Source organism: Pteropus medius, unplaced genomic scaffold (assembly GCF_902729225.1).
Source record: "Pteropus medius unplaced genomic scaffold, Ma_sr-lr_union100, whole genome shotgun sequence".
Lineage (NCBI taxonomy): Eukaryota > Metazoa > Chordata > Mammalia > Chiroptera > Pteropodidae > Pteropus > Pteropus medius.
In genome coordinates this window covers 38,717,250-38,742,316 of record NW_024340849.1, presented here as the reverse complement: position 1 = coordinate 38,742,316, position 25,067 = coordinate 38,717,250, and the positions used below count along the sequence as shown (strand labels likewise).

At 36.6% G+C, this 25,067-nt stretch overlaps 1 long non-coding RNA gene and 1 pseudogene across 1 annotated transcript in view; one reads left to right on the top strand and one right to left on the bottom strand.

The window, feature by feature from the left end:
• LOC120587609 (uncharacterized) overlaps positions 1-25,067 on the bottom strand; it is a 254,268-nt gene that overhangs the window by 94,256 nt on the left and 134,945 nt on the right. The window lies entirely within an intron of this gene.
• Positions 16,302-16,420, top strand: LOC120590072 (uncharacterized; annotated as a pseudogene).

The following is a 25,067-nucleotide window of genomic DNA, read 5'->3' as shown; positions in this document are numbered from 1 at the left end:
ATCTGTATTTGCTGCTGCTTCTCAGCACTAGCATCACTGCCTCAGCTCCACCTCAGATAATCAGGCTTTAGAATCTCATAGGAGCACCAGTCCCTGGTGCCAAGGAGGTTGGAGACCACTGTTTAGAGCGATGCTTCAGATATACTAACTGCTTCGTTTCACCACCAGACACTCTTTTGGGTCTCCCAGCCCTGTATTCCTCCTTTTTCTAGGCCAGCTATACATGGTTTTGTTATTGGGACACCACTTATGGAGGAAGGGTGCTACTGTGTTATCCTTAGGCCACTGCTGCTGCCTAGTCCTAGCCAGAGTATGGTATTATCCAACATCAAAACTACCACGTGGATTATTCACCACCAAAATATTACGTCACCTCTGTATCTCTTGCCAAAATTCTTTATAAAGCTTGTTGTTTGTAGACATGAGCTCTCCAAGGACTCAGATATACCATCTTTATGAGCTTCTTTTTGTGTTTGCTGACTAGTGTTTCCTTTGACTATATTGAATATCTCCTCCTGTGGTACATAGAAGTTCCTTTACTTTTTAACAATAAATTAATTCTTATTATGAAAAAAATATTTTAGCATAAATTGACTTATCCCAAGAGCCAAGAAAATACAAAGTATGGTAGATTGGAAGGTTTAATTTTTGTTTTTCATTGGATTAAATCCTATTGATTTATTTTAAACTATTGTAAGGTCATTGTTTATTTGGGTGTCATGTTTATATCTCAGAAAATGCTGTGATGGTGAAACTATATGGAATAGATCAATATTTAGCACAGAGCCCAAAACCATATATCCAAAATACATTCTTTTCTCTCCTCAAAGTTAGAGACATTTCTAAAAAATCCTTAAGGGTTTTTTATTACTATTAATTTCTATCTTACAAAAAGGATCTGAAGTAGTTCTCTTGAAAGATAGACAACGTCCTCAGGCTCTTGCTTTGGAGCATCTAACATTCCTAACCTGGTGGAAAGTAGAGAGGTTGTAAGGAAGATTCTAAGGTGTCCCCAGTTAAGAAAGTTAAAAATACTGTGAGATCCCTACAAATATCTACCTGACAAAAGCATTGGAATAAATTTCTACCAGCGGTAGAAACTTCTGGTTGTCTATCTAATACACATCCTCTCCTTCTTCTAATTACAAAATGTCAGTTTTCTTCTAGGCATCCATTCATCCTCCTTTGCAGCTTACAGTGACCAGTGAGATAGATGTAAGTGGAAGTTTGTATAAGGAGCTTACTCAATTGGGAGGAATGACCTTGGGACCTCCTGCCCTCCCTTCTTCCTCCTTCTTTCTGCCTAGAATGTATCAGGTTGCCAGATTTAGCAAACAAAAACACAGGATGTCTATTTAAATTCGAATTTCAGACAAACAACAAATAATTTTTTAGTATAGGCATACCTTAGATATATTGCAAGTTTGATTCCAGACCACCACAATAAAGCAACTATTGTAATAAAGCAAGTTGTAATATTTTTGCTGGTGGAGGGTCTTGCCTTTAATTTGTAAAAGGTGCAACATCTGTGAAGCACAATAAAGCAAAGTTCAATGAAATGAGGTATGCCTGCATAAGTATGTCCTGTGCAGTTTGGGACGTACAGTAAAAAAGTATTCTGAAATTAAAACTTAACTTGGCACCCTGTATGTTATATATTTTATCATGTTCCAAAGAATATGGACATGAAGACTCAAGCAGCCATCGTGGACCATAAAGAGAACTTACAGTCACACACTAAGGATGATAGAAAGAGAATATGAAGAGTCCAGTCACAGAAGACCAGGAAGTACCATACTAACCATGGGCCTTTCCCCAGAACTTTTTCCACATGACATAAATAAAGTTTTGTCTTGTTTGAGCACCATTATTCAATCCAAACTGGTAAACTACCATGTTCACATTCCTTTTCCTCTTCACCCTTTTTCATGCTTCTTTTTCTCTCCCCAGTGACCATCACATTCATTTTAGGTTGATTTTACTTTTTTACAAGGATGAATGGGGGAGAGTAAATCCCACACAATAACTTGTGCCCTTCTTACATCCTCAAAAACAGCTTAATCTAAGGTGTATAAAATAGAAATATGACCTGAGGTCTTCCAGCAAGAGTCTCCCAAAAGACCACCAAGCAATAAAGAGATTTCCTTCAAAGGGCCACTATGAACTTATCTTTATCTGGAGAGGTTTTTTCTGGGGAAACTATGAAATTGGGCAGAGATAGGAAACACCAGTGAAATTCTAAAGAGAAGGATGTATATTAGAAAATATCCAATTCTGTTTTATTTCTGATTCTATGGCATATTATAAGGCATTAATAATTATAATTATAGCTAATATTTATTGAACACCTAACCATATATCAGAACTATACTAAGCATTTTATACATTTCTATATACATATACATTATTTAATCCTCATGCTGACCCTATGATATTATTAGTAACTTTATTTTGCATATAAGGAAACCCAGACCAAAAAAAGTAACCTCTTCCAAATCAAAAAGCATGCAAGATGAACAGCAAGAGTTTGAGACCAGGTCATTCTGGCTCTAAATCCCAGATTCTGTGCTCTTAATCACAATACTATACTGTTTCCACTTTATCTGATGATTTGACAAAGGCATTTCAGACTCAGTTCAGTTCTTTCATTTACAAACACATGCGCGCACGCACACACACACGTGTGTGTGTGTGTGTGTGTGTGTGTATCCTGAGCTGGGAAAAAAATATGACTTCACAGACAAAACGATTGAGCACATGTTAAATAAATTGGAATCCCACCTCCCAACTTCCTGCACTTAAGCTCTACAGATGAAAGGATGCTCTGCCTGGATTCAGCTGCCTTCTAAAAATTGCTAAAAGCACAATACAAACCCCATATTTTTATCAAGCTGGCTGTTACTCTGAGCACCAGTTATCGAATGGAGAAATTGATGTCCAGAAATCAGGGTATTCTAGAAAAATATTAGAACTGGGGGTGGGAGTGGGGTATAGGGGAGAAGATACACCCAGTAAGAATTAAAGTTTAACCTAAAGTGACCTGCACATCACTTGTTTAACCATTTGAACCACCTTGCTCTTATCACAAGAACATTTTCATCTTCAGGTCTCTTCAGGCAAACCCCACCATACAGATTCACTTTGATGCAACTTAGCTTTTTTAAAATTAAGTTTATTGGAGGTTACACTGATTAATAAAATTATATAGGTTTCAAGTGTATGTCCACAAAATTTGGACTGGATTTAGCATCCTCGGATCCACAGACACAAGCCATGATGGTATAATATGATGAAGATCTCCTTCTGAAGATTGCTGAATCACAGGAAAGGCACAAACCAAGCAGGAAAAATGTGCCTTGCACTTTTCCATGGAAATTACCTACTGCAACCGAGGTGGCTAGGTTTTCATGAATAGGGCACCCAAGGAGAATAGCTAATAACAGACTGATCCAGAATCGAGAAAGAATAGCATGGCATCTTGCCCCAGTCATGAATAGATGACTTAACAAAGAGAGAGGAAAAAGAAACAAGGAACCCAGGAGTAACGGGGAGACCAGAGCTCACCAGCCAGGCGTCTGGTAAGCACAGAGTGTGGGAACTTTTCCTTGCCTCTGAGACACATATTGTTGTCCAACAATGGTACAGTGGCTGACGTTGCAAAGTCTCCATTTCAGAGGAGAAACCAGCAGAGGTGTACTGCTCCTCCTCTCCCCTTTGGGAAATCCTGGGAAGTGCCAGCCGGCTTGCATTATTGTTAAAGATGTGAAATAACACGCAGCAAGCTCTGTATTTACAACAGGCAGGGAATGGGATTAACAGAATTCTCAGGGCCTTATGGCAATGTCATGTAGTAAAACTTGGACTAGGAGGCTAGAGGATAGCAGTGGAGTCCTAGCTCAGTGATCAACTTAAAAAGAGACTTTGGCAAGTCCTCAGTGTCCTCACCTGTAAAGTTTAAGATGCCTATTTGCTATCCAGGAGAAGCATATATATAGCTAGTTTGACATATCACTTGGAGAGCGGGTAAAGGTTAGGGATGAACTCATTAATTTTGGATATCACTGAAGATAGACATGCATATACTGAAAAGAAGATGAAGTATTTACCTAAAGTATTCCAAAAATTAGAGATCAAGAAGGGGAGGAGCAGCTAGTGAGACAGGAAAACAAGGTGAGCATACTGTCCAAGAAACTAAGTGAAGTTTTCCAAAAGGAGGAAAACATTAGCTTTCTCAGCTGCTTGGGAGTTGAGTAAATACTGAAGAAGAACCATTAGATTTGACAATATGGAGGCCATTGGTGACCCTGAGTGGTTCCATTGAACTTACAGGAACAAAATCTTGATCAAAGTGAGTAGAATAGAAAATGAGAGGTAAACAATGAGAAACAGTAAGTTTAGACATCTCCTTTACAGAATTTTCTCATAAAGGGAAGTAGAAAAATGAGCAGCAACTACCAAGAGAGGAGAGTTTGTTTGTTGTTTTTTTGTTTGTTTGTTTTTAAGATGGGAGGTACAGTTCGAAAAACAGCAAAAAACAATTTTTTGACACAAGCATGAAAATTTGAATGAAGATTGATATAAAATGAAATTAAGGAATTGTTATTCATTTTGCTAAGAGTGATAATAAAATTGAGATTGTGTTTTTTAATTCCATGTGAAATATGTATTACCAAATAAAATAATATCTGGGGTTTGTTGTAAAATACATAAGCAAGAGGAAGAAAGTTTGGAGGAGACAGATGAAACTAGACTGGCAAAATATAATTGTTGAGCTTGGATAATGGGTATATGGAGTTCATTATACGTTTCTCTCTACTTTTGTGTATATGTCAATTTTTTTAAAATAAAAAAGAAAGAAAGAAAAGATGAGAGCTAGTTATATTATGGAATTCTGCTACTGCCACATGGCCCAGCCACCTGCTAGGGTGGTGTCAGAGGAGGCTGACTGGGAAGCCAGGAGTTTCACTACCTCCTGGAGATAGTAAGTCCTTTTTCCCCTCAGTGTCAGTGGAAGGTAAATAGATAGCAGTAAGGAGAACCCCTCTCCCTTTCAGCCAGGATGATGTCAGCAGAAGCCTATGGGGAAGCCTGACCCCACCCACCCCCAGTAATAACAAAGAGTCTTCTTCCCTCTGGAGTGTCAACAGAGGGGAGTGAGGTACTGGATTTCCACCAACACTTGGCAGTAATAAGGCAGGACCTCCTTCCTCCACTAAGACAGAATATCTAAATAAGATCCAGAGTCTCATAACACAATACCTAAAATGTCCAGGATACAAATGAAAATCACTACTCATACCAAGAACCAGGAAAATCTCAACTTGAATGAGAAAAGACAATCAACAGAGGCCAACACCAAAATGACACAGATGTTGGAATTATCTGATAAGAATTGTAAAGCATCCATTATAAAAATGCTTCAATAAGCAATTATGAACACACTTGAAATAAAAGAAAAGAATAAACTTTCAAATAGTATGTACAAATACAGTCAGTTAGGAAAATAAGCTTGTAGAGAATTACTATCTTCTAGGTTGTTCATATTGAGAAACTGAGTCTCTCAGAGCCAGACTTGAATAAGTCTTGGTTCACAGATGGTTTGGTGCATCACCATCCCAGGAGTCCCAGCTATTTAACACATAACATATTTCCCAAAACTTGGGCTACATTTCAGCAAAAAACAGCCTATTGCATCACAGAATGTTTTCCTAGCCTGCTCCCTGGAAAGAAAGTGTAGGATTTCAGTGTGTCACTTAACTAAGAATGTTGTATCCGAAGTAACGGTAACTCCCAAAGACTAAAGTTTCATATACTTCAAGATATTATTTGACATTTCATTCTCTTCCTCCTTTTCCACAAGTTGTAAACTTGAAAACATTTATTAATGCTTTTAAAGAAGTCAGTTAGAACACACTCCAGAGAGGTAGTCAGAAATTAATTGAGCTAGTGTTTTAACTGTTTTAGAAAATGTTTGTATGCTTCCTATCAGTGCAACAACATCCGTGGAAAAACAGGGTGGAGAAACAAAGAATAGAAAGAACACAGCATATGTATCCTCAAAGCCTGGTATTTGTATTATTTTGTCCACTTTTCAGCCTTGGGTCATGGTACCAGTGGATAAGTCTTTTTAAACTCACAGTTGGAAACAGGGAATAGCCCCAGTTCCTGCTTCCACTCAAAACATCTATCAACACTTCTTGATATCTCTCCCACACCTATTTTCATAGCCATCACTCAATAATTTCCTGGGACAAACAAACACCACACAATTGGTAGCATGGACAAATAGAACAGGTCAGACTAATTGCCCACAGGCAGTCCCTCCAAAGATAAGAATTGCACACTCAATTATCCAAAATCAGTTGAATGCTCTAATGTTTACCAGCCTGCTGAGAGGCCACATTGAAGGCACTGTCAATCTATGTCCATAAATAATTTAGGTCCCACTTGGTGGATATTAATAATTATAAACCTTCTTTCCAGAGGCAACATATGTGTCCCCAGGACTATACCTGTGTTGATGACAGACATTAATCTGTCTGCCCCCAAAGGCCACAGCAACATACACCCTAGAGTTGGTCATAAGCATCTTCAAGGGTTTGAGGACATATCAGCAATATATCATGCTATCTTTAGACATCTGAGAGATCTCTCTGAAAACATAACCACCCTTAGTTACTTGGGGAAGGTCTCCAGAGGGATAACTGACTCATTGTTTATCCACATACTGTAGGTGTTTATCCCTCCAGATAGGAGTCATCCAATTAGAAAAGGTGATAAGAAATGTGCCCCCTGGCTTTAGCTGAAGAGATCAGTGACAACACTTTGAGTTTTGAAGGCATTCAAGTCAGCCTCAGCTTAGTGACTAGAGTTGTTAATGATGAGATTTACTCTAGACTTCCTACTCACAGGCCAAGGCAGAGCCTGTCAATCCTGAATACATCCTATTACTCCTGCACTAATGCTGTGGGCCAAGTGGAAAAGTCAATACAGAGACTCCAGGAGAAAGCCATCTACTTCAGGCTTTCTGAAGTAGACCTTGATGGTTTGTAGAACGTGCTCAGTCTGCCGAGTCCAGGACACTGTGGAGCATTGTTGGAGTCTATGCTGCAGGTTGGCCCTATCCTTCTGCTTGAAGTCCTATAGAAAGATAACAGTCTTAATTAAATTCTGTATGAGACTAATTGAAGAAATTTGGTCTCAGCCTCTGTTGGTCATGTTAATCATATCTTAGACCTGGCAGTTGCCTCTTGCCTCCTATCCTATGGCTCTTCTGTTGCCATTGAGAGGTTGAGATACCAAGGGACCTGCTCAATGCCACACATGCCTAACCCATAAGAGCAAGGGCATTAACACCCCTGGGTGCAAACCTTGACCAACGAGATGAGAGCTGGCAGATGAATTCTTCTTACCTCCACCTTAAGAATATCTTAGCATCTCTATTCATTATTACATTTATTCTATGAAAGAGTAATTATATTTTACTCATATTACCTGTTCAGATTAACGTTGGCCCCTACACGTGGTCTGACTGGTCATGTGTCACATACATACACCACAAGAGATATCCCAAGGGAAGAATGGGAACTCCATGAAGGAAAGATGCTTTCAGGACACCCTCATTTGTTTACTTGTTTTCCCTAAATGACCACATATTTCAGTTTATGTAGGCTTGGAGAAGTGAACTTACAAGTCACATTACCTAGGGCTCTAACTAAACTAGCCCTCAAAAAATAGACAAGTGGCTTAAAAAGATTTCTGTTAAGAAAGAGGAAACTGAGGATAATATAAATAATATAAAAAACAAGTACAACAAAACATCTGGTTGGATTGGCACTGTTGCATGATAGACAAGGAGTGAAAGTCTTTAGGCAGTAAGGATCCAGGTTCTGATGTGAAGGAAGGCTTCTCGGAGGTCTAAGGGTTAGAGTATCTTTGTGACAGTAAGTTGTGGAAAAGATGGTAATGATCTACCACAAGTACTAGGGATAGAAGTCTTGAAAAAATTTTATATTTATGGTGGGCTTTGGGCAGGTCAGATTCAGGTCATATTGAAACAGAGTAGCATTGTGAACAGAAATGGGCTTTATTTACTCAGCTCTTTTATTTACTGCTAGTGTGACTTCAGACAAGATATTTAACCTCCCTGAGGCTCACTTTTCTAATTGATAAAAGGGGAATGGCATTGCCTACCTCAGAGAGTTATTGTGAGGAATAAATAAGAGAATAAAGTAAGACAGTTAGTTAATACAGTGTTTGACTGTATTAAGTCTTCAATAAAAGTGGCTGTTGGTCAAGAAAAAAACAGCAGAGCCTATAAGAAAATAGACATAAGCAGTGTTAGACTTAAATAAAAAATGACTCTGGTGTATGTTGCTTAGGCCCTCATAGGGAAGATATACATAGAATAAGAACATACAGTGAATAAAATGTGGACCTCTGTAGTTTTCCATATTTTCTTTATAAATTTTGCTCTGTTTTCAGTTTTCTCCATTGAGAATTCCCTGTATGGACCACCTGTGTTAGCCTGCCTCACACACAAAATTGTCAGGGACAAGAGGACATCTCCTTCGACTGACAAGAGAAACTCACTGAGTGACAAAGGTCTCCCTATGGAAAATGCAATCTTACAGCTCCTTGGGTTCTCTAGGTAATGTAGCAGTCACCGAGGATGTCCTTGTGCATGTGGGGGCAAAAGTGTTATGTTTCCCACTTTGCTTATGCTACGTCAATTTTACTCCACTGCAGGCTACAAGAAAAAAAAAGATGACTTTTCCAGGGCAACACTACACAGACACTCACGGGACTAATTTTAAGGGTCTAGAAAAGTTTTTAATCTTTCTCAGAATACTAATGGGCTCCCAAACGGTCAGCCATGCAGCCTTTAAAGACTACTGATGAAATGAAATTTCACTGAGGAGTGCATTCCAAAGGATGGACTGAGACCTGTTTTGTTTCTCCTGTTTGAAGTGATTTTTAAATGAATAAACACATCAATGACCTATACATAATAAATTGGTGTCTGGACCTTTCTTGGAAGAGCTCTGGGTTAAAAATCCAAAGCATGTGTGCTCTGAGGGCAAAGATCTCAGAACGTTAATACACAGGCTTTTGGCTACATTTAGCAGGAAGTAATGACTATGGGAAGAGAAGCAAGAGTCCATGTTCCAGGCTTCTTAAGACACCATCTCAAACCTGCCCTACAGGTACGGTCTCAGTTATAGAAAAAGAGCCTGGGGAACCACCTCAAGGTCCAAGCAAGGAGTCTTCTCTGTCTGAATCATAGAATGACAGAGGTGGAAGGGATTGTGGAAATGGTCTTTACTAACAACAAGCCTAATAGAGAATTCTCATCCTCAGCAACTCTGACAGGTAGCACCCAGCCTCTGTTTGATTATATCCAGGAAGCGGATATTCATGGCCACTTAGAGCAGATTGTTTCCATATCTAAACACTGAAAATTTTCTGGAAGTGCTTTTGAAACTTGAGCCAAAACTAGGCACTGAGCTATAATCCTAGCTTTCCAGGAAGCAAAGGTCTCCTCCAGCTTGAAATTAAAGAAATTAAAATGATCAACCATCCTAACTGGACTGTCCTAGTTTTAGCACTGAAAGTCCTGTGTCCCAGGAAACCCTAGGTAAAATACACCATAGGGCTAAAAAAAAATCACAGGCTTTGTTAGAGCCCCAGCTTTATCTTTTAACCTGTTGTGTAGTTTTGGGCAAATCAGTTCTTCATTCTAAGCCTCCATTTTCTCACCTATAAAATGAGGATAATAATACCCATCTGACAGAATTGATGTAAAAATGAAAGAAGTTATAAATAAGAAGAGTTATATATGAAGAGCTTAGCAGAGTGCCTCGTATATAGTGAGCTTATAAATGCTAGAGAGTACAGCTACAATGAATAAATATACTTTGACTTATATTGACCAAAATTTTTCTTTCTTCCATTTCCAATTATATTTTTCCATCTTTTGAAACACTGTGGAGAAAGTCTATTTCTTATCCAAATGAAAACCCTTCATACATTTGAAGGCTGCAGCATGCTCCATGCCATCCACTCCCTCCTCTCAACCCTGCACCGTTCCTGTCTCCTCTTTTCCAGACTAAACATCTCGGTTCCTTTGACCATTGCTCATATGACATGGTTTCCAGAATGCTGACCCTCTTGTTAACCTTCTTCTAGATCTATCTCTCTTAAAGCACAGGCCAAGAACTGAGTATATTGCCCTGATATCTTCCCAGCACGAGGACACTTGGACAATTACTTTGTTTCTTCTGGATGTTCTATTTCCGTCACATGGACTTAGATCACATGAGCTTTTTGGCAGCCCTCACCTAGTTGGCTTATGTTAAGCTGACAATCAGCTAAAACCCTTGGGCTTTACTCTTATAAACTATTGAGCAATGTCTTCCTTGTTCTTGTTTCAGATAATTCTTTAAACACAAAAGCAAGAATCTAAATCTGTCTCTATTAATTTTATCACGTTAGTTTTAGCCTATCCTTCTTAGTTGTTGAGATGTCTATGGCTTGTTAGCCTGTTTTCCTGTTTTGTGCCATCTTTAAACTTGATAAGAATGCTTTCAACTCATTAATTAAGAATATTGAACAATTTGGGACCAGGAACAGAACCATTTCAAAGTTCCATAAAAATTAAGTCTGGTTAATAACAACATCTGCCATTTGTTTAGTAATTGTTCTGAGCCAGGGACTGAGTTAGATGCATTATGAACATCCTCTCATTTCACTGTACATAATTCTTCAAGATGAATATGATTGTCCTCTTCTTACAAATGAGGAAATTGAAGCTCAGAAATGTCAAATGTCTTCCTCAAAGTCAGACAGCTAGTAAGTATTGTAGCTGCATATTGCAATCAGTTTTGTCTGATAGCAAAATCAAAATTCTTTCTACAGTGCCATTCTGCCTTTGGAGGAGGAGTTGTTAAGACCATGAAAAAAATCTTTAAGTCAAAGACTTATTCATAATCTCAAACTTATCTCTACCTTGCCTGCCTCCCACTTCCCTGTGGCCCTCATCACAGCAGCCCACAGTCACAACTTAGGGTATAAACCTTCTCTTTATACTACTCTTTTCATCGGGGCCCTGTCTGTCCTTGTTCATCCTCACTTCTACTGCCTTCTCCCCACTCTATCTTTTAGTATTGCAGTTTCCAAGAAACCCTCTCACATTCTTAATCTTTTCCTAGAACATACTTCCCCTACCCCTGGCCATTACAACCCCTGACATTAAACTAAAACCTAAAAAATCTCTCACAGAGATCCACAACTGGTCATTCACTTAACCCGTACTTGCTGAGCAAATAACCCTGCACTGGGCACTGTGCCAGGGATATGAATAAGGAAAAAAGATGTTGGGGATTACCTCATAAGTTATATAAATGTCTAACCACTATGCTGTACACCTGAAACTAATATAATATTGAATGTCAACTGTAACTGAAAATTTTTTAAATATTAAAATAAGCAAAAACAAAAAGGTGATCCCTGCCCCCAAATTTATAAGCAAGGGGAGGAGAAGACACCAATTATTCAAATGAGTGTCTAATTACAAATAAAATTCTGCAAAAGGGAAGGTCAGCGCTTTGTGAGAAAATACAATACAAGCACTGATTCTAGTCTAAACAATAAGGAAGGCCCCCTACTTTAAAAAGAATCTTTACTATATTTGTTGAGCATCTATTATGTCTAAAATTGTAGAAGCACCTATTACATATGACATAATCTATAGGTATACATATTAATAAAAAAAAAAGAAAGGAAATTAACATTTATAGTACATAGCGACACCTGATATGTAAAAAATAAGCACAAGAGCATTTAAATAAGTACTAGATATCACAGAAATCTTCCTAGAAAGCACTCAGCCTCATTTTAAAGGGTAAGAATTATTGAGTCAGAAAAAGGGTACATTTCAGTCAAAGGGAAGAGCATATGCAAAGCTTTGGAGGAGGTTATATCGTAATAAAACATTTGGAGAAGAGGTAGGAGTTCACTGTGGTTAAAGCAGAGGGTATTCAAGGGTAGGAATGACTTCGACCCATCTGTATGTTATATTGATGAGCCAAGCCTTAAAAGTAGAAAATCTTCGAGGATAAATGGTGCTTCAAAAATACAATATTCAGCCACGAATAAATTATAATTAAAATATTTGTACTAGAAAAAGCTATTCATGATTATGTGAGAGAGATAAATGATGATGATGATGATGATGATGATGACGACGACAACGATGACGATGATGATGGTATGGGGGGAGGGCAGAGAGAGACAGACAGACAGACAAACATGTAGCGGAGGAGGATTGGAAGTTAAAACAAACTAGACTGTAAAATTATTTTATAAACAACCCGCAGCAGTTTGACTAGGAATTTGTTTGCAGTTGTCTAAGTCATAACATCACAAAACATAGCCAAAAATGTGGCTATGACACTTCATAAACAAAAGGAAAATAAAGGACAGTGATCCCATTATTGATCATTCATACAGGCATGCATTTCATTAATTATACTAAGGTAAAATAGGTTTAAGTATCCGACTGATGAAAAGATTTTTTTTTAGAAGTTAGAATGGAATACAACAATTTGTCTGTCTGGCAGTGTTGCCTACAGATAGTCGTTAATCAGAAAGGGAATTATTACTTCCTTATGGAATTCAGCTCCAGTTTTTTTCTACTTGAACTTACCTGGAAATCTTTAATATGAAGAGTCATGCTGCATCCATTCCTAACTGGAAAATTCAACTCATCCTTCAAGTGTATCTCCTGAAGGAGGAGTTGAAGCCCACTCCTTCTTTTTATTCAGTCTGAATGTACCAACTGAGATTGAGTTTCTTTCCATTTCTTACATGCATGTTTCTGTCATTGTTAAAATTATGGAAATTAGTTTTAAGGGAAAGGGTTGAAAGCATACATATGGGGTTGTTTAAACAAAATCACATCCTTAGCCACCAATTAACTGAACCAGATGATCTAGAAACTCAACTTTGAAAAGTTTACTGTATTCTGCACTAAGATTTTTGTTTATTTTTGTTTTTTGAATACAATAACAATTGAGGTTTGAGGAAGTGACCAGAACTTCAAATGGAATAGTGGGCTATCTTTTTTTTTTAAATATCACGCACCATTGGATATTTTTTGTTTCTGCTTTAAAGGCTGCCATTAATTTCTTACTTCTTTTTTAAATTAAGAAGTCATATGATAAGGAATATAGATTATAGAGACATTATTGATCTGTCCCACCACACCAGGTTCACTACACAAGGGCTTGTTCCGCTTGTTAGACCTAGAACTCATTATTATTTCAATGATTAGTAAGGTTATTTCGATAATAGACTGTAATTTCCATTTTCACTTTCCCTCTGTCCTTAGCTCTGCCCTTCTAACACCAATGAGTAAAACACGAATATAGATGGCATGTTCAACAAATATGTAGATAGTAAATATACAAGAAGGACAGCAAATATTCTTGATAAAAGACTCAAGATTTAGCAAGAGAATGAGAGGCTAGAACAATGAACCAAGTCTAACAAATAAAACTTAGAACAAACAAGTACAAAATCATAAACACGAGTTCAAAAATTAACTGTGCAAGTTTAGTGGCAGTAAGTATGTAAGAGACAGGAATTTTAATTAATAACAAACTCAACATATGTCAAAAATGTGTTATAATTCAATTAAAAACCTAATGACTCTTTATGGTGCTTTCATAAATAAATGATATTGAGAATGAGAAAGTATTGAACTCAGTACTGAATTCAACTCTGGGTACACATAATAGAGTATGTCTTGGATATGCATGGTAAAAAAATCCTGAATCAAAATTACAAGAGAATGTGTTCAAGGGACTAGAGTATTAACCCAAAGACGAGACTTGGGGAAATAATGGTAGCTATCTTTAAATAGTTAAAAAGGGATTTGACTTTCAACTTACTGTGTTCAGACTCATAGGGGAAGGAGTGAGAGTAATGAGTGTGTTTTAGGGAGGCATATTTCAGCTCAAAAGGAGAAAGAATTTTTTCTAGTCATTCAAATAGCAAAGATGAAATCAGCTGCCTCCTTCACTGGTGGTATACAAGCCTGGTCTGGACAACCCAGTCAGGGGAAAATCAGCCAACATCATAGTGAGGACTTGAGCATAACATGGATTATTGGACCAGATAGTTTATGATCCAGCCTATTTGGACAAACTCTGCTATCACAAGGGGGCTCATCTGGGACCCCACAAAGCACAAGATCTCTTACAGCTGTCAGAAATTATAGCCTCAAGTGTGGTAAGGCTGACAAGAAGCTAATATTTCAGTTGTTCTACATAGGATCTCAGCCAAAAGGTCAAGAAGCAATATACTTTAGCAGTGTGCAATGGCCTGAGAGAGAGAAGTACCATTATTCTATTATGAAACCCTTCTTCCGACTGGGTGAGATCATCCTGATGTTTCCAAGAACATTGCCCAGACCCTGTGGGGACTATAGGGTGAAGTAATGCCATACTAGGCCTTTCAGAAAAATGATGTGCTGAGAACAAACCCAACTCAGGATCCCTAAACAAAAATCCAAGGGTCTTTTAGCCAGAGCAAAGAATACAAAGATCTGTAAAGACAGAAGCTTCAGAGATTAAACTAAATTGGTAATTTGTCTACCTAAAAAGTTTTCAGACCATGTATCCTTAATAATTGGATTTCCATTATGAAATATTCAGTAAAAGAAAAACCCATCATGATGTCTTGCTTCACTTCTAATATAGAATGGGATGGGGAATGCAGTGAAACCTAGAGTCCTTGTTTTTTTGGGTTTTGTTTGTGGGTATTTTTCTAATTCTGCGAACATAGTTTTTCTTTTTTTTCTGAGAAAATTGCTGTCTCTGATACTCGACATTATGACCACTCTCAAAACTGCAGAACTAACAGCCAGGAACGTGGAAACATATCTTTCTCAAACCACGAGAGGAATAACTAGAAGGAAAGGAAAAGGCTACTGTACTTTAAAAATCCAGGGTCTCTTCTGCCAAGAAGTGAGAGATGACTCAGTTAAGAGCTTTCTTATAGTTAAATGTACCCAAGGATAAAATGTGGGGCCTCAGAGCACTCAACCATGTATTAACCTAACTAGCACAAAAAGAAGGTGACTGAAGTCAAGGACCAAGTATCTTGGTCTCAAATTCCCTAGAGATATCTTTAGAAGCCCAAAAAGCCCTTATAACATCCCAATCAAAATAAAGAAAACAGAAACACAAGGACAAGGAAGCAATAGAAAGCAAAAGGTAAAATAGCTATAAGAAGACCTCATATTTCAATAATCATTCTAAATGTAAATGGATTGAACTCACCAATAAAAAGTCACAGAGTAGAAGAATGGATCAAAAAATAAAACCCAACCATATGCTGCCTCCAGGAGACACATCTCAGCTTCAAAGACAAATATAGACTCAAAGTGAAAGGGTAGAAAATTATATTTCAAGCAAGTGGCATTCAGAGAAAAGCAGGAGTAGGGGTACTAATATTAGACGAAATAGACTTCAAAATAAAAAAGGTAAGGAAAGATACTGAAGGACACTTCATAATGATAAAGGGAAGCATGTACCAAGAAGACATAACACTTATTAATATCTATGCTCCCAATCAGGGAGCCCCAAAATGTGTAAAGCAATTACTAACAGAACTAAAGGGAGAAACAGACCAAAACACTATCAAAGTAGGGAACCTAAATACCCCACTGTCAGATATGGAAAGATCATCCAAACAGAAAATCAATAAGGAAATAACATCCTTAAATGACACATCAGACCTACTGGACATCCCAGACTTCCATCCCAAAACAGCTGTTTATACATTCTTCTCTAGTGCACATGGAACATTCTCAAGAATCCATCACATACTGAGACACAGAGGTAGTCTCAACAAATAGAAGAGAGTTGAAATCATACCAACCATGTTCTCTGATCATAATACTTTGAAACTAGAGATCAATTGCAAAAAGAAAGCAGGAAGAACCACAAATACATGGAGATTAAACAACATGCTACTGAAGAATAACTTGGTCAGAGAAGAAATAAAAAGAGAGATCAAGAGATCAATGATAGTATAGCATATCAACTTTTGGGACATGGCAAAAGCAGTCATAAGAGGAAAGTTAATATCATTACAGGCTTATCTCCAAAAACAAGAATGAGCCCAGACAAACAACCTAAAGTAAGTGGAAGGAAAGAAATAATCAAAATTAGAGCAGAAATAAATGAAATTGAAAAAAAATAGAAAAAATAAATGCAACAAAGAGCTGTTTTTTTGTCTACAGCCAACCCACCCTGAACACACCTGATCTCGTCTGATCTCAGAAGCTAATCAGGGTCAAGCCTGGTTATTACTTGGATGGGAGACCACCTAGGAAGACCAGGTGCTATAGGCATAAAAAAATAAATAATAAAATAAAATAATAAAATAAAATAAAATAAAATTGTAAAAAAAAAGAGCTGGTTCTTTGAGAAGGTTAATAAAATTGACAAACAAAATCTCTGGCTAGACTCACTAAAAAAAAAAGAGAGAGAGAAAGGACACAAATAAAATCAGGAATGAAAGAGGGGAAATTATGACTGACATCACAGAAATACAAAGGAGCATACAAGAATACTATGAAAAATTATATAACACCAATAACCTAGAAGAAATGGACCAGTACTTAGAAAAATACAATCTTCCTAGACTGAATCAAGAACTGGAAACTCTACATGGACTGATTAGCAGTATGGAAATTGAAACAATCATCAAAAACCTACCAAAAAGGAAAAGTCCAGGACCAGATGGCTTCACCAGTGAATTCTACCAAACATTCAAAGATTTAATACCTATTCTCCTCAAATTCTGCCAAAAAATCAAAGAGGAGGCAATACTTCTCATTTTATGAGGCCAATATTACTCTGATACCAAAACCTGGTAAAGATAACACACAAAAAAGAAAACTACAGACCAATATCTCTCATGAACACAGATGCAAAAATCCTAAATAAGATACTAGCAAACCGAATACAGTAACATATTAAAAAGGTTATACACCACGATCAAGTAGGCTTCGTCCCAGAGGCACAGGAATGGTTCAACATACACAAATCAATTAATGTGATATACCACATAAACAAATTAAAAAATAAGAATCATAAGATCATATAGATAGATGCAGAAAAAGCCTTCGACAAGATACAACAGCCATTTATGATCAAAACACTTAACAAATTCAGTATAGAAGGAAAGCACCTTAACATAAGAAAGGCCATATATGACAAGCCCTCAGCCAACATTATATTTAATGGCGAAAAACTAAAAACCTTCCCTCTAATATCAGGAACAAGGCAAGGCTGTCCACTTTCACCACTGTTATTCAATATAACATTGGAGGTCCTAGCAATCAGACAAGAGAAAGATATAAAAGGCAATCAGACAAGAGAAAGATATAAAAGGCATCCAAATAGGAAATGAAGCAGTTAAACTCACTATTTGTGGATGACTTAATACTCTTTGTAGAAAACCATAAAGACTCCACGAGAACACTACTAGAAACAATAAGCAAATACAGTAAAGTCTCTGGATACAAAATCAACATTCGAAAATCCATAGCATTCCTATGCTCTAATAATGAAGTGTCAGAAAAAGAAGTAGAAAAAATAATTCCTTTTTTAATTGCAACAAAAAGAATAGAATACATAGGAATAAATTTAACAAAACATGTGAAGTCCCCATATAATGAAAACTACAAGATTGAACAAAAAATCATCAGATTTGTAGGAAAGCACAAAAGATTCCAAACTGCCAAAGCCATCCCGAGAGAAAAATAAGTGAGGCTTGAGGCATCACTCTGCCCAATTTTAAATTATACTACCAAGAGATAGTAATCAAAATGGCATGGTAATGGCAGCAAAACAGACACATGGACCAGTGGAACAGAATCGAGAGTCAAGACTCCAAACTGCCAAAGCCATCCCAAAGTCTTTATATGGGCAAATAATTTTTGACAAAAAAGCCAAAAACACACAGTGGAGAAAGGAAAGCCTTTCAATAAACGATGCTGGGAAAACTGGAAATCCACCTACAAAAGAATGAAACTAGACTGTTGTCTATCACCACACACCAAAATTAACTCAAAATGGATTAAGGACCTGAATAGAAGACCTGAAACAATAAAAAGTATAGAAGAAAACAAAGGAACTAAATACAAGGACCTTGGACTTAAAGAGGATTTTATGAATTTGACCTCAAAAGCAAGGAAAGTAAAAGCTAAAATAAATGAATGGGACTACATCGAACTAAAAAGCTTCTGCTTAGCAAAAGAAATTGTCAACAAGGTAAAGAGACAACTATTTGAATGGGAAAATATATTTTCAAGCAACGCCTCCCATAAGGGCTTAATATCCCAAATATACAAAGAACTCATACAACTCAATAACAACAAAAAAACAAATGATCCAATCAAAAAATGGGAAGAGGATCTGAACAGACTTCTCCTTAGAGGACATACAAATGGCCAACAAATATTTGAAAAGATGGTCAATATCGCTAGCTATTGGGGAAATGCAAATCAAAACTACAGTGAGATGCCATCTCACACCTCTTAGAATAGTTATAATCAACAGTACAAGTAATAACAAATGTTGGAGAGGATGCGGAGAAAAAGTTAGCAGTGCCATCCAGGAGATGTGGATAGGATTGGGAAGGACACACAGGATCTGCCCGCTCTGTTCCAGAATGTCACACCAGGCTGCCCTTGCAGGATTGCCACAATGCTGGAAACAATTCCAAGTTGACATCAGTTAAAACCTATCAGCCATTCTGGAAGTTGCCACTACTCACACTATTTTCAACTTGATAATCACTTTTAAGTGACCGCTTCACCTATATAAAAGGATCCGGAAACCACCCACGAATCAATTACTGGACCCAAAAGATTGTATAACCTCGTATCGTGTTTTCTTTTCTCACTCTTCTAAGTTCCATAGAGCCCATCCTAAGATTGAGAACAAGAAGCTCAAGTCTAATCATGAAAAATTTACAAATAATTACACCTATTTCCAGAGGCCTTCTGTTCCCCTGACTCTGTTGAGGATCAAATATAGAGTAAGTGGCTTCTTGTTCCCTCATTGTCCTTGAAAAAAATATGTATTTTCCGGACAGTTATCCAATCCAGTCAATTAATTTAATTTTTTGCATTGGTTTGAAATAAAAAGGTAATTAGTACACAAAAATCAATGTGTAGCTGTGGGATTTATGGAGAGCCAGCATCTGTTTGTTTTTCCATCTGCAGTCTTGATTTTAGATGTTTTTCACTGCATAGGGGTTAAAAGCATGGAGTCTAAATGCACACTGTCTGAATTTGAATACTCATTATCCCAGTAACTGTATAGTTACCTCTCTGTGCCTCAGTTTCCTCATCTATAAAATGAAAATTAAAATGACAACATAGGACTGTTGAGGATTAAATGAATCAATATTTGCAAAGCATGTAGAATAGTGCCTGACACATAATAAGTGCTATGAAATTATTTCTTGCTACCCATTTTGTCCCAGTTGGTTTTCTCTTAATACTTCTCCTTATCTCCTTATAGTCACCTCACTCCTACTCTTAAGCTTAACTTGAAGCTTACGTCAAAACAAAATGTTATTGTTGGATCTCTCTTTAGGTAGAGGCTTCATGACTGCTTTAAACCTTGTACTGTTGTAACTTTCTAAAATATTGAGATGGCTATTGTGATGACTATGTTCAGAAATAGCACAGAGATAAACAGTAGCAGGATCTGAACCCAACCTACCTGCCAGGGAGCTAATGAGAGCTGTAAAACCCAGGCCATAACCATGTCTCAGGTGGTGAAAAAATTTTCTCCTCTTTCTCCACTGGAGGAGCCCAGGGATTTCTCTCACTGACTAAGGTGCAAGTAATGGCATTTTCTAGCTGGCCCCAGGATTATTGCATCTGAAAATATAATTTGAGCCCCATGGCTAAAAAAATGTAATTCGCACTACATTCTATACCATGTTTTCATTGTGCAGACAGTGTTTACATTAAACCAATATAATCAATAATTATTCCTGAAGGACATAATAACGACAGCTTGCATTTATACATTTTATTCTTTGCCAAAATATTCCTTGACTATTATCTCATTTGTTCCATATGAAAACCTAATAGAATAAGTATTATCCCCATTTATAGAAAAGAAGTTGAAGCCCAAAGAGTCCAATTTGCCCAAAGTCACATAGCTCATAGTGGAGCTGCCTTTCAATACAGGCCATTGAATGTGATATTCTTTTTACTATGGCTTCAAATAGAGTGTTCTTTTTACTATGGCTTGATGCTGAGCACTGTGAAGAAAGTAAAAAAGTGTAACAGAGAATCTCTGCATTTGAGAAACTCACAGTCTAACTGGAAAACAAAATTAAAAGTTAAATAATGATACAAGGAAACAAGACAGAATTTTACATTGTATGGTGTAAAAATGTATTTATGAGTGGGAATATAAAGCTCATAGTAAATTTCTGGATATAACCATTACTAGTGGAGCATGGCACTGTTACTTGCACCCTCCCTTCTGTTTTCTGAAAGGGCCGCATGGCCCATTTTCCTACTACGTGAAAGCCTGGGAAAACCAGAGAGATCTGACCTGTCACCTTATACATATGGAAATAGAGATTAGTAAGTATTTACACAGTTTACTAAATATTTTAGTAAATATACTGACTATATTAATATACCAAATTAGTATTAGTAAGCATTTATATAGGTTACTAAATATTATAAATAAATATTACATATTGTGACAATTGCTGTAATGGAAATTGAGTAGTATGCATGCTTTCTAAGAGACTACCAATGGAGAATCGTAATTTAGAAAGCATTCCTTTTTCTTCTGACCTTTACATAGTTGGTGTCTGCCCATCTTATAGATGACAACTTAAATGTCACCTCCTCAGAAGAGCCTGTCTAAATTGATTCCTACTGTTATTCTCCAACAAAGTATTGTATTTATCCTGAACAATCAGATAAAAAAAGGGACTGTGGGTATAAATGTCATAAGGGTGTTTAAAGCTTGTGTTGACAGAACATAGAGATGACCCTTGTGACTGAAGGGTGGGAGAGAGTGACACAAGATGAGATTTAGAAAGGTTAGCAGGGGCCAGACTTCATACAGGCCTTGTGGGCCATGGTTAGGAGTTTGTATTTTATTTTATGAGTAATAAAAATCAATGAAGAGTTGACAGGTGAGCAAAATGATCCAATTTACATTTTTAAAAATTATTCTCATTTATATATGGAAAAATTTTCTACTCATAAAATGTCTTCTAGGATCACAAGTTATTGACAAACTATATTTACTACTTTATTCTGCCAACAAACTTTAAAATCTGAAGGAAACAGATGATGTTCTATCAAAATATAAATTCCTAAAATTGACTCAATTGACTCAATACCTAAACAATCCAACATCGATAGAATTTGAAAAATATATACTAAAGCTCTACCACTAAAAATGGCACCAGATTCAGGAGATTTGCAAGTAAATTATCTCTAAATTTAGTGACAATATTTCACCATGTTATTCTATTTCAGAGTATGGAGGAAAAAAACAAACAAACCAGAAAGCTTCCTAACTCTTCTTACAATTCTATCATAATACTTATGACAAAACTTGATAAAAATATTTCAATAAAGAAAACTAGAACACTTGCAATTAATAAAAATAAAATCTGAAACCAGATATTAAGTCAAAACTAGTAATGTGTTGAAATACTTATATTCTATGACAAAGTAAAGTTTATTCCAGAAAAGTAAGATGTCCCAATTTTAAGAAACATATCAGTATAATTTATTACATTAAAAAAATTTTTAAAATATATGTGATCACATGAACACATGCCAAAAAAAAAAAATGAGATACTGGAACAGAGATTCCTGAGCTTGAAAATATTTGCAGAAGATTTGGCACATGCCTGGAAAATACAAAAGATTCAACTGAAAAGCTAGTGACCCTAATTGGAGAATTTAGTAAGTTAGCTAGATATAAGATAAATATATTAAAAATTAATTATTTCTATATTAGCAGAGATCAGTTCAAAAAGAAAATGGTGTGGAGGGGTGGTATTAGAACCTATTTAAAATAATGACAAAACCTAGAAATACATTTAACATTAAAGATATGACTTATTTAAAATATATAATAAGTGAACAAAAACATTATAATCCTGGGATGTGAAGGTAGAAAGAATTAATAGAATTAAGAAATTTGTCATTCTCAAATGCATAAATTTAATGTAGTAATAATTAGAGTCCCAAAATATGATTTTGGTTTTGAGGATGAGATAGAGGTTGGAACTAGATAAAATATGAGGATGAAGTAGAGGTTGGAACTAGATAAAATAATTCTCAAATTTATCGGAAAAAATAAATACACGATTTTCTTAAAAATTTTTGAAAAAGAATAGCAATAAAGGGATTAACTTGCCAAATATTAAATCTATCATAATGCTGTGTAAAGAAACAATAGTAGTCCTAACACAGCATAGGAAAATACTGGCATATCTCATTTTACTGCTCTTCACTTTATGCTCTTCTCAGATATTTTACTTTTACAAACTGAAGATTTGTGGCAACCTTGTGTCAAGCAAGTCTATCGGCTCCATTTTTCCAACAGCATCTGCTCACTTCATGTCTCTGCGTCACATTTTGGTAATTCTCTCAATATTTTAAACTTTTTTCATTATTATTATATTTGTTATGGTGATCTGTGACCAGTGATTTTTGAAGTTGCTATTTGAATTGTTTTGGGACACCATAAACCACGATCATATAAGACAGTAAATTTAATCAATAAATGTTTTCTGTGTCCTGACTGTTCCACAAACTGGCAGTTTCCCAATCTCTCTACCTCTTCTCAGGCCTCCCTATTCCCTAAGACACAATGATGTTGAAATTAGGCCAATTAATAACCTTACAATGGCCTCTACGCATTCAAGTGAAAGGAAGAGTCAACTGATGGGGCAAACTTCATGTCTTATTTTAAGAAATTATCACACTACTTCATCCTAAGCAACCACCACCCTGATCAATCAGCAGCTATCAACATCAAGATAAGATCCTCAACCAGCAAAAAGATTATGGCTCACCGAAGATTCAGATGATGGTTAGCAAATTTTAGCAGTAGAGTCTTTTTTAATTAAGATATATACACTTTTTAGACATAATGCTATTACACACTTAAAAGAATACAGTATAGTGTAAATATAATTTTTATGTGTACTGAGAAACAAAAAAATTCATGCGACTCACTCTATTTTGATGTTCACTTTATTGTGGTCATCTAGAACCAAACCCAAAATATCTCTGAGATATGCCAATATATCAGTGGAATAGAAAACAGGACAAATTGGAGTATATTTAAAAATTTAGCATTTAAAAAAAACAGCATTTTGATTCAATGGGAAAAGATGGATTCTTTAAAAAAGTTGGAGTGGGAACTAGTGGCTACCATATAGAAGAAAACAATGTTAAATCCTAAAGTATATGTCACGTATAAGGAAGTAAATGAGAAAAAAAACTATCTATTTTAAATAGTAAAATATTTTTATAACCTTGAGATGTAGATCTTCCTAAACAAGAAACTCAGATGCCATAAAGGGGAAAAAGAGAATACTGACCACATACAAATCAGAAGTTTCCCTATAAAAAATGAAACCATAAACAATGTAAAAACACTGTAAAAGAGTGAGACAAAGAGTTAATATTTCTAATATAATCCATACATTTCTGGAATATTAGATGAATGGAGAGGGAAATGATTGTTTCATGTTTTATGTTTTCTAAGTGTTGAAATTATGGGTGACTTTTCCTTGTTGAGATTATTCAGTAGTTTCCAAATAAAACTAAGAATAATTGCATTGGAGGTAGAACTGTGTTGAATTAAGGAATCAAAGGGAATTGAGAAAGTAAAAGAAAGTAGTGGCAGGAAATAGTGAAAGTGAGGAGAGATATTTCTTAAGTTGCAGACATTTTTACATCTAGAAGAAAAAGAACCAGTAGAAGAAAGAAATGAAAGATACAATAGAGGGAGGGAATGAGACCCAAAACAGAGGGTGAGGAATTTTACCTCAAGATAATAGAGAGCCTTCCTCCTATGAGACATGAGAACAGATACAATCTGCCATAGAAAAGTTTTAAGGCAGACAGGAAGAGAATGCCTTTCTGATGATGGTCCCTATTTTCTCTTTGAAGAGGGAAAGACTATGAACACATGCTGGCTGAGAATGAGAAGAATGAAAGGGATAGAATTCCTAAAGAAAGTAGTACATTTTAAAATAGCTGCTGTGGGGAAAAAGAAAACAAGCTGACTAAAGACAAGTAAGAAATTTTCCGAGCTATGTGGAAGGCCTGGCTGAAGTTTGTATTAATGCCAATCTGGTTAGTCATCTAGTTTTCTCTATATAGTATTCTTAAGACATGGAGCAGAACACCAACACTGGAAGAAGGATGCACCTAGAGTGAAAGATTAATTGGGTAAATGTGATGAACATGCAAAGAGTGAAAGGAATTGAGTACGTTACTAGGATTATCAGTGAAATCCAGGCCTGGTGGGGAAAGAAGTGAAGACAGAAGGACCATATAAATCAAACAGTGGCTCCGGGAGGCGGGAAAAAAAATGGTGTAGATGATAGAGGCTCTGTTCATCCCTCTGGCAACCAAATCAAAGTTGTGACAGACACAAGGAGCAAACAGCAAGGAAAAATTGCCTGAGATCTAGATGAACTAGCCATATAATTAGGGAGAATCTAAGAAATCACCCTGCAACAGCAGAAAAGGTAGGATGGGGCGAGGACACAAGGCTGCCTGTTACTCAGCAACTGAGTGGGACGGAGGCTGCGGCAGCTGCAGACGCCTCTTAAAGGGGCAGTGTCTGCGAGTGGATTTTTGCAGGGACTAACCTGCTTGCTCTGAGCACCAGTGCCGGTTTGGATGTGCAAGAGGCACCAGAAACTTACAAGGGGACACTGAGTTGTCGGAGTGAGGGCCAAGGCATGAC